At 43.7% G+C, this 12,968-nt stretch overlaps 1 protein-coding gene across 2 annotated transcripts in view; it reads left to right on the top strand.

The window, feature by feature from the left end:
• Positions 1-12,968, top strand: part of SMARCC1 (SWI/SNF related, matrix associated, actin dependent regulator of chromatin subfamily c member 1) — a 205,889-nt gene that overhangs the window by 181,041 nt on the left and 11,880 nt on the right. The window lies entirely within an intron of this gene.

Below are 12,968 nucleotides of genomic sequence, written 5' to 3' on the forward strand. Positions count from 1 at the left end.
GAGTCTTATTCTTTAACATAACTATCATCACCATCAAACAAAAGTAACCATAATTCCTAATATCTTTTGTTAAATATCTTTGAGTGCTTAGTTTGTTTGAATCGGTATTCAATTGAGATTCACACATTTGTTGACATGTCTCTTAAAAATCTATGTAATAATTCACCTTCCCTTTTTTGTGCCATTTATGCGTTGAAGAAACCAGGGTTTTTCCGCAATGTGGCTATGCCTGATTATACACCAAAGGTGCATAGTGTCATGTCGTATGTCCTAACCCCCACCCCGCCTACACACAAACACACATTTCCTATAAACCAAAGGATTGCTCTGGATATTTTATCAAGTTCAAATTCACCTTTTTTTTTTTTTTTTTTCTTTTTTGAGACACTGTCTTGCTCTGTTGCCTAGGCTGGAGTGCAGTGACATCAGTGACATGATCATGGCTCACTGCAGCCTCAACCCCCCAGGCTCAGTCAATCCTCCCATCTCAACCTCCTGAGTAGCTGTGACTACAGGCGCACACCACCACACCTGGCTAATTTTTGGTTTTATTTTTATAAAGATAGGGTTTCGCCTTGTAGCCCAGGGTGATCTTGAACTCCTGGGCTCAAGCAATCCTCCCACCTCGGACTTCCAAAGTCCAGGGATTACAGGCATGAGCTCTACCACACCCAGCCAAAATTAACTTAGTTGGTCAGGCATTCTTGTAATGTCAGTTTTTCTTTTTGTGATACTAAGATTGATCAGTAGTTCTGGTGTTATCAATTGGATTCATCCATTATAAAAATCCCCATTCAACTTAATTGTTTTAGAATTTAGCATTCAGAATTGCTTCCTGAATTAGCTATTTTAGTCTGGGCATGATGGTTCATGCTTGTAATTCCAGCACTTTGGGAGGTCGAGGTGGGCAGATCACCTGAGGTCAGGAGTTCGAGACCAGCTTGGCCAAAATGGCGAAACCCTGTGTCTACTGAAAATACAAAAATTAGCCAGGCATAATGGTGCACATCTGCAGTCCCAGCTACTCGGGAGGCTGAGGCATGAGAATTGCTTGAACCTAGGAGGCAGAGGTTGCAGTGAACCAAGATTGTTCCATTGTACTCCAGCCTGGGTGACAGAGTGAGACTGTGTCTCAGTTAGTTACCCTGAAAATCAGTTCTCATAGGAAAACCTGGATAAATGTGTCATATTTTCCCTCTATTGGTTATCTGTATAATGAGTTGCTGCCCCCCAGTCACCAAAGGTGACCAGTGAAGGTTTTTTTGTGTATATTTTTAACATTGTAAAATTATAAATTTTTAAATATTTTGTGTGTTTCAGTCTATCATAGATACTATTTGTGTTTCTTGTTGCTTCTTAAAAGAGGTTGGGTCTCACTGAGTTGCCCAGACTAGACCCAAATTCCTGGGCTCCAGCAGCCCCCCTGCCTCAGCTTCTGAAGTAGCTGGATTATAGGCATGTTCCACTGTGCTTGGCATTTTCTTATGCTAAAATTGTCCCATTTGTAGCTTGTGAGAGCTGTTTCGAGTTGGCTATTATTTACTACATTTTAACCACTTTGGAAGTTGAACTCATAGTTCCTTCAAGCTTAACTGCCAGCATCATTAAAACCTAAGATGTGGCCGGGCGCGGTGACTCAAGCCTGTAATCCCAGCACTTTGGGAGGCCGAGACGGGTGGATCACGAGGTCAGGAGATCGAGACCATCCTGGCTAACACGGTGAAACCCCGTCTCTACTAAAAAAAAAATACAAAAAAACTAGCCGGGCGATGTGGCAGGCGCCTGTAGTGCCAGTTACTCGGGAGGCTGAGGCAGGAGAATGGCGTAAACCCGGGAGGCGGAGCTTGCAGTGAGCTGAGATCCGGCCACTGCACTCCAGCCTGGGCGACAGAGTGAGACTCCGTCTCAAAAAAAAAAACCTAAGATGTACTTTTAACTCCAGTTCACCCCCCAACCCCACATTCCTTCTCTTCTTAGAGGGCAATATGTGTGGGTGTGTGCTGTGTATTGTTAGTCTAGTGAAAGTCATCTTGTAAGATTTTTATAGTTTGTTTATCAACAGTAATATACCAAGTGCTTAGCCAGAGCCAAAGTTTGTGCTTTTGGGGTTGTGATGCAAATTCTCTGGCCAAGTCATGGTGTTATCAACACACTTATTCACAACCCAAAATGTATTTTAGGCCTTAGTTTTAGTAGTTTTTATTGGCTTTACTGAAAAACAAGGCTAAGTTTACTTTGGGAAGCTTTTGTTTAGACACAATCAGAGGATTAATGTGCAATCATGAGATTTACCAGACTACCATCACCAGACTTGCCACTCTAAATGACATTTGCGGAGAAAGCCTTAGAAGTTTGCCCTGCTCACAACAAGATGCTTTCTTTCTCAGTCTTCTTCTCTATCTGCTTGAGTGGATCTTAAATTCTCTGTATGGAATCTGATTTTCTCCAGGGTTAAGCTTTCAAAAGATACAAATGCTTAACAGAGTGCAGATCTCAAAATAATTTTGCAAAAACAGTAGTTATTTAAAAATTCCTAGGCCAGGCTTGGTGGCTCACACCATTAATTCCAGCACTTTGGGAGGCCAAGGTGTGAGGATAGCTTGAACCCAGGAATTTGAGACCAGCCTGGGCAATATAGAGAGAAGCTGTCTCTACCAAAAAAAAGCCAAGTGTGGTGGCACTACATACCTGTAGTCCTAGCTACTCAGGAGGCTGAGGTTGGTGGATCACTTGAACCCAGGAGTTTGAGATTGCAAGTGAGCTGTGATTGTGACACTGCACCATTATACTCCAGCCTGGGCAACAGAGTGAGACCCTGTCTCTAAAAATAAATAAATAAATAAAAATTCAGTTTCTAAAACACTGGGATAAACTTTTAAGAGGAAGTTTACTGTAGCTACATAGTATTTGGCTCTTAATGGTACTAAAGCATCATATTCACATTAACTCTCACAGAACATCTAAGGAATACTAGCATCTGCATTTAGTTTGTAAAAGATGAGCAGAGAGGTGCATCTACTTTCTTCCCTAAATGAGATTTTGGTGATAATAGGTATTTGTGTGCCATGCCCCTCACCCACATTGTTTCACTTACTTTTCATTTACTTTTCACTTACTTGTGATTCTCACCTTACAAAGCATGGCAAGGCCACAGAACTTTGCTGCATGGTGGAGCCAGGATTCACACTGAGCTCCATCTAATTGCAAAGTGAGGCCAATGCCACAGTGCTGCCTCCCGTGACAGAAGACTTAAGGGGATTTACAGCAGATTCAGATACAGCTATTCTAGTGAAGCAGTGCCAGCAAACTAGAGTTCATAAAAATAGTCTTTGGAAGAGAAATAGGTCATTTTAATCTTTTTACTTTCTCACAAAAAATAGACTTTTCTAAAGTGAATTTGTAAAGGAAAAGAATTATTGAGTGCAGTACATGATGAGAGGTTTTTTTTATTTTTAGTCTATGACAAGATAGTCTTATGATTTTTTATTGAAATAAAATGTACATTTTGGATAATGCACAATCATAAATATTCAGCTGAGGTTTTTTTTTAAATTTTTTTACTTCCTTTATGCTTACAGAATTGGTGAGTTTTAACAGAGAATATTCATGTGTAACGAACACACAGAGGCCCTCATCATACTCAGTTACCTTCCCTTCCAAGGATAACAACTCTCCTGACTTCTAGTACCGTAGACTAGTTGGGCTGGTTGAATGTTATCTAAATGTAACCACAATGATATTTATTATATCTGGCTGCTTTCCTTGTTTTGTTTTATTTTGTTTTGTTTTGTTTTGTCAGGACCATATTCTTTCACCCAGGCTAGAGTGCAGTGACACCATCAGGGCTCACTGCAGCCTCAACCTGCCAGGCTCAGGCCATCCTCCCCCCTCAGCCTCTTGAGTAGTTGGGACCATAGGTGCACACCACCACGCCCCACTGCTTTTTAAATTTTTTTGTAGAGGCATGGGCTCACTATATTGCCCAGGCTGGTCTTGAACTCCTGGGCTCAAGCAGTCCTCTCACCTCTGCCTCCCAAAGTGTTGGGATTACAAGCTTGAGCCACCATGCCCGGCCACGTCTGGCTTCTTTCACTCAACACTGTGTATCTGGGATGCATCCACATTGTTGTTAGTGGTTGTACATTTGTTCCTTCTGTGTGCTATACAGTGTTCTGTGGTTGTATTATTTACTAGTCTGTTCTCCTGTTGGACATTTGACTGATTTCTGGAGTTTAGTTATTACGAATAGTTTGTGCTGTTGTGAAATACATGAGCACATGTCTTTTGATAAGATATATATGTACATGTCTGTTGTATATATCCCTAAGGTATAGAATTGAGTATTTATGAACCTAAGAGTGGATCATAGGATATGCATATGTTCAGATTAATAGATGCTGCCAAACTTTTTGCACAGTGGTGGTGCCTGTTTACACTCTAGCAGTATGTGAGAGTTCCAGCAATTCAAGATAATAATTTTCCCAAATTACCCCTTTGTTGGGTTGCTTTGGAGTTTGAATGTAAAATTAAGTCTATTAAAGAGTAAAATTAAGAGCAACAGCAAATTAGGCTGGGCGCAGTGGCTCATGCCTGTAATCCCAACACTTTGGGAAGCCGAGGCAGGTGGATCACTTGAGGCCAGGAGTTCGAGACCAGCGCCTGGCCAACATGACAAAACCACATCTCTACTAAAAATAGAAAAGCCGGGTATGGTGGCACACACCTGTAATTCCAGCTACTCAGGAGGCCAAGGCATGGACCCAATTGCTTGGACCCAGGAGGCAGAGGTTGCAGTGAGCTGAGATCATGCCACTGCACTCCAGCCTGGGCAACAGAGTGAGAGACTCTATCTCAAAAATAAAAAGTAAATTAAACACGCTATTTTAAAGTTACCAGTTTAGAAAAAGCTGGTTCTAACAGGTAGGTCTGATAGACCATATTCTAAAGGTCAGCTACAGAGTACTTTCAAACCAGGACAAGTAAGATTGTCCGTAGCGTTCTGGGGCCAGAATGGCTTTAGTCTCTGAGTTGCCACAGGGTAAGGTAAGAACTGTGAGCAGGTCCTTCCAACTTATGATTCCTAAGTTCCAGAAAAGTTAACAGGCCACAGCTTACATTGGGAGCTGAAGATTATCTGGGTCAGTTGGCTGTCTTTGGTATTTGGCTAGACTTTATGATATATGATGGGAATAATCAGCTTCTGAATGCCAGTAAGTTTGGGGAAGTGCTGAGAGCAGGGACTAGGCAGATTTATTACCAAGTGGTTAATTTTTCATCTCTCTGGCTTCTGTGTAAGTATGCAGATAAGTTACATGTAATTTTTCTCTACACAACTCTCCATCAGTTAGTGGTGGAGCCTGTTAAAGTAGCAGCTTGGTATTATGAATCTGCTAGGCTCTCAAACACTTATGGACTTCTAGGTTTCAGTGTAACTGGTGTAAGCTGGTACCTGCACATAGGCCATTTAATTCGTACCTGTACCCCTCTGTAAGTCCTTCAGCCCCTCTGCCCCGTCGCCTACCTTTGATTCATCAAATGCTTATAATTTTTGTTTAGAGACTACTGTGTGCATGCCTCTATTGCTCTTCCTTGGCTTACTGTTTTGTTTCTATCTCTTATAGTGTCCCAACTTGGTTTCTTCCTACCAAACAAAAAGGCAAGGGAAGTAGAGTGTAGTAGAGTGTTTCTGGTATCCAGTTGGCAAATGGAAACTGAAAGTTGGCCCCACCTGTTTTGTTTGTTTAGGTTTTGTTGATCTTAATGAAATACACAGCACTGCATTTCATTCCTTTTCATTTAACTATAAAACTGTATCAAATGATGCCTACATTAAGATTCTCCATATAAGACTGCCATTCCAGATGGCAAAAAGTGAATAGTCATAATAGAAACCAGTTCTTAAGCACATGTGTGTTATTCCCTTGACCATACCCTGGCCCATGGTATCTGTTAATATGAAAGCACATGAGGAACCATAGAGGAGAATGGCCCAGGTGGTGGCTGCTGTTTGCTGAGGTGTGCTGCTGACTCGAGCAGGAGGGCACCTCTGACTTCCTGGGATCTCCGGTTTTTTGGGGTTTTTTTGTTTGTTTGTTTGTTTGTTTTTTGAGACAGAGTTTTGCTGTTGTCACCCAGGCTAGAGTGCAATTTTGTAGTCTTGGCTCACCACAACCTCTGCCTCCCGGGTTAAAGCAATTCTCCTGCCTCAGCCTCCCGAGTAGCTGGGATTACAGGCACCTGCAACCGTGCCCAGCTAATTTTTTTATTTTTGGTAGAGACAGGGTTTCACCATGTTGGCCAGGCTGGTCTTGAGCTCCTGACCTCAGGTGATCCACCCGCCTCGACCTCCCAAAATGCTGGGATTACAGGTGTGAGCCACTGCACCTAGCAGGGTCTCCTTTAAGTTGAGATGATCGGGACTGTAGGAACTTATAGCACATGTTTAAAGGAAGATTACCTATCATTAAGTTAGAAGGAAATGACAGAAATCTAGTATATAATTATAGTGGTAATCTCTGCTCTCCATAGGCAGGGATGTATTTTAGTAGAGGCAAGGTCTCACTATGTTGCCCAGGTTGGTCTCAAACTCTTGAGCTCAAGTGATACTCCCGCCTTGGCCTCCCAAAGTGTTGGGACTACAGGCATGAGCCACTAGGCCCAGCCCGTCCTAGGCATTTGTAATAAATGAGGCACTCTTGAATATTCCTGCCTCATGGATCTTAAGTCAGCTGCCTGCATTGGGGAAGCCTTTGTGTGTGCTCGATGTGTGTAAGCAGAGGGAAAGAACATGTTTGATTTAAATATTTTCATTGTTTCCTCATTATTAATAGTGTAAGAATTTTTGGAAGTGCCTAGAAAATCAGAATAGAATTGGTCTGATTTGATGAGAACTCAGACATAATACAATGATATTCTAATGATAAAACTAGAATGGGCTGGAAATGATGGCTCACGCCTGTAATCCCAGCACTTTGGGAGGCCAAGGCAGGAAGATTGCTTGAGCTCAGGAGTTCAAGACCAAAGTGGGCAACATGATGAAACCCTGTCTCTACGAAAATAAAAAAATTTGCGAGGTGTGGTGGCGTGCGCCTGTGGTTCCAGCTACTTGGGAGGTTGAGACAGAAGGATCACTTGAGCCCAGGAGGTCGAGGCTCCGTTGAGCCAAGATCGCGCCACTGCACTCCAGCCTGGGCGATAGAGCAAGACCCTGTCTTTAAAAAAAATAATAAACTTTTTTTTGAGACAGGGTTTTGCTGTGTCGCCCAGCCTGGAGTACAGTTGTGCAGTCGTGGCCCACTGCAGCCTCGAATTCCTGGGCTCAAGCAATCCTCTCACTTCAGCCACCTGAGTAGCTGGGACTACAGGCACGTGCCACCACACCCAACTACACTTGGCTTTTTAAGCCCTTCAGACCTACTTATACAACCGTACCTCATGAGAAATAAAGCTCAGGAAAGAATTACAACCAGTCATCACTTTCTAACCCACCCCTGGACTCAACCCCACACTGAAAAAGAAAAGCAATAGCCTGGCCGAGCGTGGTGGCTCACATCTGTAATCCTAGCACTTTGGGAGGCCGAGGTGGGCAGATCACCCGAGGTCAGGAGTTTGGGACCAGCCTGGGCAACATGGCGAAACCCCATCTCTACTAAAAGTATAAAACTTAGGCGGGCATGGTGGCAGGCACCTGTAATCCCAGCTACACAGGAGGCTGAGGCAGAAGAATCACTTGAACCCAGGAGGCAGAAGTTGCAGTGAGTTGAGATCACACCACTGCACCACTCCAGCCTGGGCGACAAGAGTAAGACTCCGTCTCAAAAAAAAAAAAAAGAAAAGAAAAAAGCAATAGCCCATCACATCAGCCAAGATTTTATTATCTGCGGTGCCTTTGGTCCTACTTGCATCATGTAATAACAAGGCTGCCATGCTACTTTCCGGAGTAGCAGGTTACCCTCACAAAGAGAACAGTGAGGGCCCAGTCTTCAACAAAGAGAGTCTGTCACAGGCACCCCCAGGAAGCTGCTGTGGGGAAGGCACAGTCTCTGAGGAGCCTGGGCTTCCCCTCACTTGGCCCTGATTTTGTTATTTCCGTTCTCCAGGGGACTCAGCCAGAGGATGTGGCTTATATTAGAAATGGATTGATGAAATGTGCTCAAGACTGGAAATTCACAGGTTCCCTTTCCTAGATTAACTTTCTTTTCCTACCCTCCTTTCCCAACCCAAAGTATAAAATTAAGATCCTTTACTAATATTCCATTAAGTGTCATGAGTGTAATGCTTTAGTAAAAGATAATCAACCTGAAAGAGAATGAGGGATTTTTCTACTAGTTAAACCTAATTTTAGCAAACCTTTTAATTTTTCAGGCTTCAGATGCCTGCTGTTTAAAAAAAAAAAAAAAAAAGAAAAGAAAGAAAAAAAGCTTGTATGTAGGTCAGACTGCCACCATTCTAAGCTTTGATACTGCTGTTTTGATGTGCATGCTCGCTCGCTCTCTCATTTTCTTCCTCTCCCTGTCTGTTTGGAAAAAAATACCTGATTTTTTTTTTAATGGAAAATACATACACCCTTTACTTTGTTTGCCAAGGCCTGTTCCTATGCATTTCAGATCTTTGTGTGGGCCAGATATCTTAATGTTAGTAAGAATTAATGGAAATGCCTTCAGACACTGTTGTTCATTTAAAAGTGGTGAGACCTGTATTAGACACCACAAAAACCATAAGGATGTTTAGGTTTCGTGAGGACAAGGGTTGCTTTACAAGAAATTGGTTTTATCTTCTCCTGAGTCTTCTTAAATTCTACCCATTTCAGATTTCATCCTTGGAAGTTACCTTTCCTAAGGGGAAAGTTACTCCTTAGAAAGGAAGGTGGGGTAAAGGAAAAGAGAATGGACTTCAGGATCAGAATGACCTGGATTTGAATCTCAGCTCAGTCTCTTGTTCATTGTGACTTTGGGCCAAATTACATAGCTTCTCTGAGGCTTAGTTTCCTTATCTCAAAATTGGGCCCTTAACATCATCTTCCTAACAACCTGGAGGCTTCAGAGAGAGAACTGTCACATCACCTGGCATGGTCGACCCTTACTCAGCCTTATTCTTACCTGCTCATACCTACACCAGTGCTGAGTTGCATAGCGTCTGACAGAAGGAACCTCTGGACGGCAAAGGGACATCATTCACTCTTAGAGTACCCCTTGCTTTCCTGAGAGATGTTTGTCTCTGCAAGTTGCCATAAGCAGAAGTAAATTGCTTTTCCTCTATACCTTCATTTTTGCTGCTGAGAAGCTGTTGTCCTCTCCTACTCAGAACACCTGTATCCTAGTGGCTTTATGACCTTGTTTGTGACAATAGGATAAAGAATCTTTTTCACAAGGCTTTAGAATTTATAATAAATGAAAAGAAAGGTTTTTTATCTGTTGGGCTAACAGCCTTGGAAAACCCTAAAGCTGCCCTATCCCAGCTTGTATTCATAAAGATGTAGGGAAATAGGTAAATGGGCCACTGCCACTGAGAAGATAGCTTTGGAAATAGTACTACTGGACTTAAGAACAAGAGCCTGCAGGCATTTCCCAGTGCATGATAGGTAGACATCACTTCATGGGCGTTTGTCAGTCAGCCAGTGATGCTCCTCTTTGCCAGATTGTTTCTTGAATAGTTGATTTCTCTGCTGGAACATACACTCTGAATTGCTGGTTCAGAAAGTAATTTCTGTCTGGAGCTGAGCATGGGGCAAATAACAGGTCAATCAGTTTGGTGACCCCAGGGTTTGCATCACATTGTCTCTGAGCACCTGTTAGACCCCTCTCCCCGAGACCTTGATTGTCAGGGGTGCACATTGGCTGCAAGCACCATCTCTAGAATCAGAGTACCTACATCAGATCTGAGCTCCCTCATTTACAGCTTTATGACATTGGGCAGGCTACTTAATCTTTGTGTCCTCCCCTTTCTTCCACAGGGATAATAGTGCCTGGTTTATAGTGTTGTATGGGGATTGAATGAGTTAACATTTATAAAACTCTTAAGTACAGTGCCTAAGGCATACCACATGTTTCCTACATAGTTTCCTGAGGCTGCTATAATTTTTTTGAGACAAGAGTTTTGCTCTTGTCGCTCAGGCTGGAGTTCAGTGGTGTGATTTCTGCTCACTCTAACCTCCGCCTCCTGGATTCAAGTGATTCTCCTGCCTCAGCTTCCCAAGTAGCTAGGATTACAGGCACGTGCACTCCTGGCTAATTGTTGTATTATTAGTAGAGACGGGGTTTCACCACGTTGGCCAGGCTGGTGTCAAACTCCTGACCTCAGGTGATCCACCCTCCTTGGTCTCCCAAAGTGCTGGTATTACAGGCATGAGCTACTGCACCCAACCTGTCATAATAACTTAATACAAGAGAAATTTATTCTTACTCACTGGGAAATCAGGTCCAATATCCAGCAAAGCTGTGCTCCTTCCAGGGCGTATAGGGAAGAATTCTGTTCCTTTTCTCTTCCACCTTCTGGTGGCTTGCAGCATTCCTTGTCTTATGGCCACGTCTTTCTTTGCTCCATCTTTACATCACCTTCTCCTCTCTATGTCTTTGTCTCTGTGTGTGTCTCTGGTTTTTTTTTTGGGTTTTTTTTTTTTTTTTTTTTTTTTTGAGACAGAGTCTCTCTGTTGCCCAGGTTGGAGTGTGCAGTGGCGCGATCTCAGCTCACTGCATTCTCCACCTCCCAGGTTCAAACGATCTTCTCCTCAGCCTTCCGAGTAGCTGTGACTATAGGCATGTACCACCACACACAGCTGATTTTTGTATTTTTAGTAGTGACAAGGCTTCACTATGTTGGCCAGTCTGGTCTTGAACTCCTGACCTCAGCGTCCCAAAGTACTGGGATTACAGGCGTGAGCCATTGTGCCGGGCCACACACATAGCTTTATTCAATAGAGTCTCAGGAAACCAAAGCTCAGGGATTCAGAGAGAGAGGAGGAGACCTGTGAAGGGTGGCAATATGTTCTTCCTAACTTGTTTAAGGCTTCTGTCCAGGTCGGACTTGGTAGAAGGAAGCAACCTGTACCTGTTGATAAACACGGGCAGCATTATTTCTCCTAGTATATGGCTTCCCTTTGTCACAACAAGTCCATTAGGAGTGTTCTTTCGTCTGCAGGCTAGAGTGTTGTACTTTTTAGCTTAAAAGTAGGCCTCATGTTTTTAGCAGCAACAAAGTCATCTGTCACCCTTCACACCACCTAGAATACCATTAGAGAATCATTAGTAGTGATTTAGAGTGTGGAAAACAAAGCATTGCTTTTATTAATGGCCTAGCAGGTGATGTGGGTTAGGAAGAGAGCAAAAAAAGGGACCTCCAAAAGGGAGCTGGGACAGTACCACCTTAAAAACAAAGGTGCCCCTTTGACAGTTTGTGGAGAATCTTAGAATAGTAAGTCTCTGTGTTTGCCATTGCTCTATTTGAAACTCTGGGAGTTCTATACCTTCTTCCCTTTACACATACCTCTGTATTTCATTATATGGCTGCCCAGCCTACATCTCCTATTCCCAAAGCAAAAGTTCAGTGTCCTCTTCACATCATCCCATCTTCACACTCCCAGCAGTCAGATACCAAACCCAAATTCATTCTCCATCTCAGTTCCATGCTCACCCTTCCTCCTTGCTCTGTCACCAATCCCTAGGATGCCTCTTTTTAAGGAACCTGCGGCTGGGCACAGTAGCTCACACCCATAGTCCCAGCAACTCAGGAGACTGAGGTAGGAGGATCATTTGAGCCTAGGAGTTTGAAACCAGCCTGGGCAACATAGCAAGGCCCCATCTCTATAAAAAATTAGGTGGTGTGGGCTGACCACGGTAGCTCACGCCTGTAATCCCAGCACTTTGGGAGGCCGAGGCAGGCGGATCACAAGGTCAGGAGATCGAGACCATCCTGGCTAACACGGTGAAACCCCATCTCTACTAAAAATACAAAAAATTAGCCAGGTGTGGTGGCGGGCGCCTGTAGTCCCAGCTACTTGGGAGACTGAGGCAGGAGAATGGTGTGAACCCAGGAGGCGGAGCTTGCAGTGAGTGGAGACTGCGCCACTACACTCCAGCCTGGGCAACAGAGTGAGACTCCGTCTCAAAAAATAAAAAATTAAATAAATAAATTAGCTGACGTGGTGGTGCACACCTGTAATCCTAGCTACTCAGGAAGTTGAGGTGGGGGCATCACTTGAACCCAGGAGTTCACTGCTTTAGTGAGCTATGATCATACCACTGTACTCTAGCCTGGGTGACAGAGCAAGACCTCATCTCTTTTTTTTTTTTTTTTTTGAGACTGAGTCTCGCTCTGTCGTCCAGGCTTGAGTGCAGTGGCGCAATCTCAGCTCAGCTCACTGCAACTCCTGCCTCAGCCTCCTGAGTAGCTGGGATTACAGGTGTGTGCCAGCATACCCAGCTAATTTTTGTATTTTTAGTAGAGACGGGGTTTCATCGCATTGGTCAGGCTAGTCTCAAACACCTGACCTCGTGATCCACCTGCTTTCCCTCCCAAAGTACCAGGATTACAGGCATGAGTGACTGCCCCCAGCCAAGACCTCATCTCTTTTATTTAAAAAAAAAAAAAAAAAGAAGGAACTTGCAGAGTGCCATCTCCTATTCTTGTCTATCTCATCAACCTGACATTCAGCCCATACTTCTCTGCAAAGGCTTTTTCTCTGCTCTAGGCACTAACTCCTCTGCATCCCTTCTTAAAGCTTTCTATCCTAGCTGGGCATGGTGGCATGCACCTGTAACCCCAGCTACAGAGGAGGCTGAGGGAGGAGAATCACGTGAGCCCAGGAGGTCTAGTTCAGCCTGGGCAACGTAGCAAGACCCCATCTTTTTTCTTCTTCTTCTCCTTCTTCTTCTTCTTCCTCTTCTTCTTTCTTCTTTCTTCTTCGTCGTCGTCTTCGTCATCTTCGTCTTCTTCTTCCTTCGTCTTCGTCTTCCTTCGTCTTCGTCTTCCTT

Source organism: Piliocolobus tephrosceles, chromosome 2 (genome assembly GCF_002776525.5).
Source record: "Piliocolobus tephrosceles isolate RC106 chromosome 2, ASM277652v3, whole genome shotgun sequence".
NCBI classification, from domain to species: domain Eukaryota; kingdom Metazoa; phylum Chordata; class Mammalia; order Primates; family Cercopithecidae; genus Piliocolobus; species Piliocolobus tephrosceles.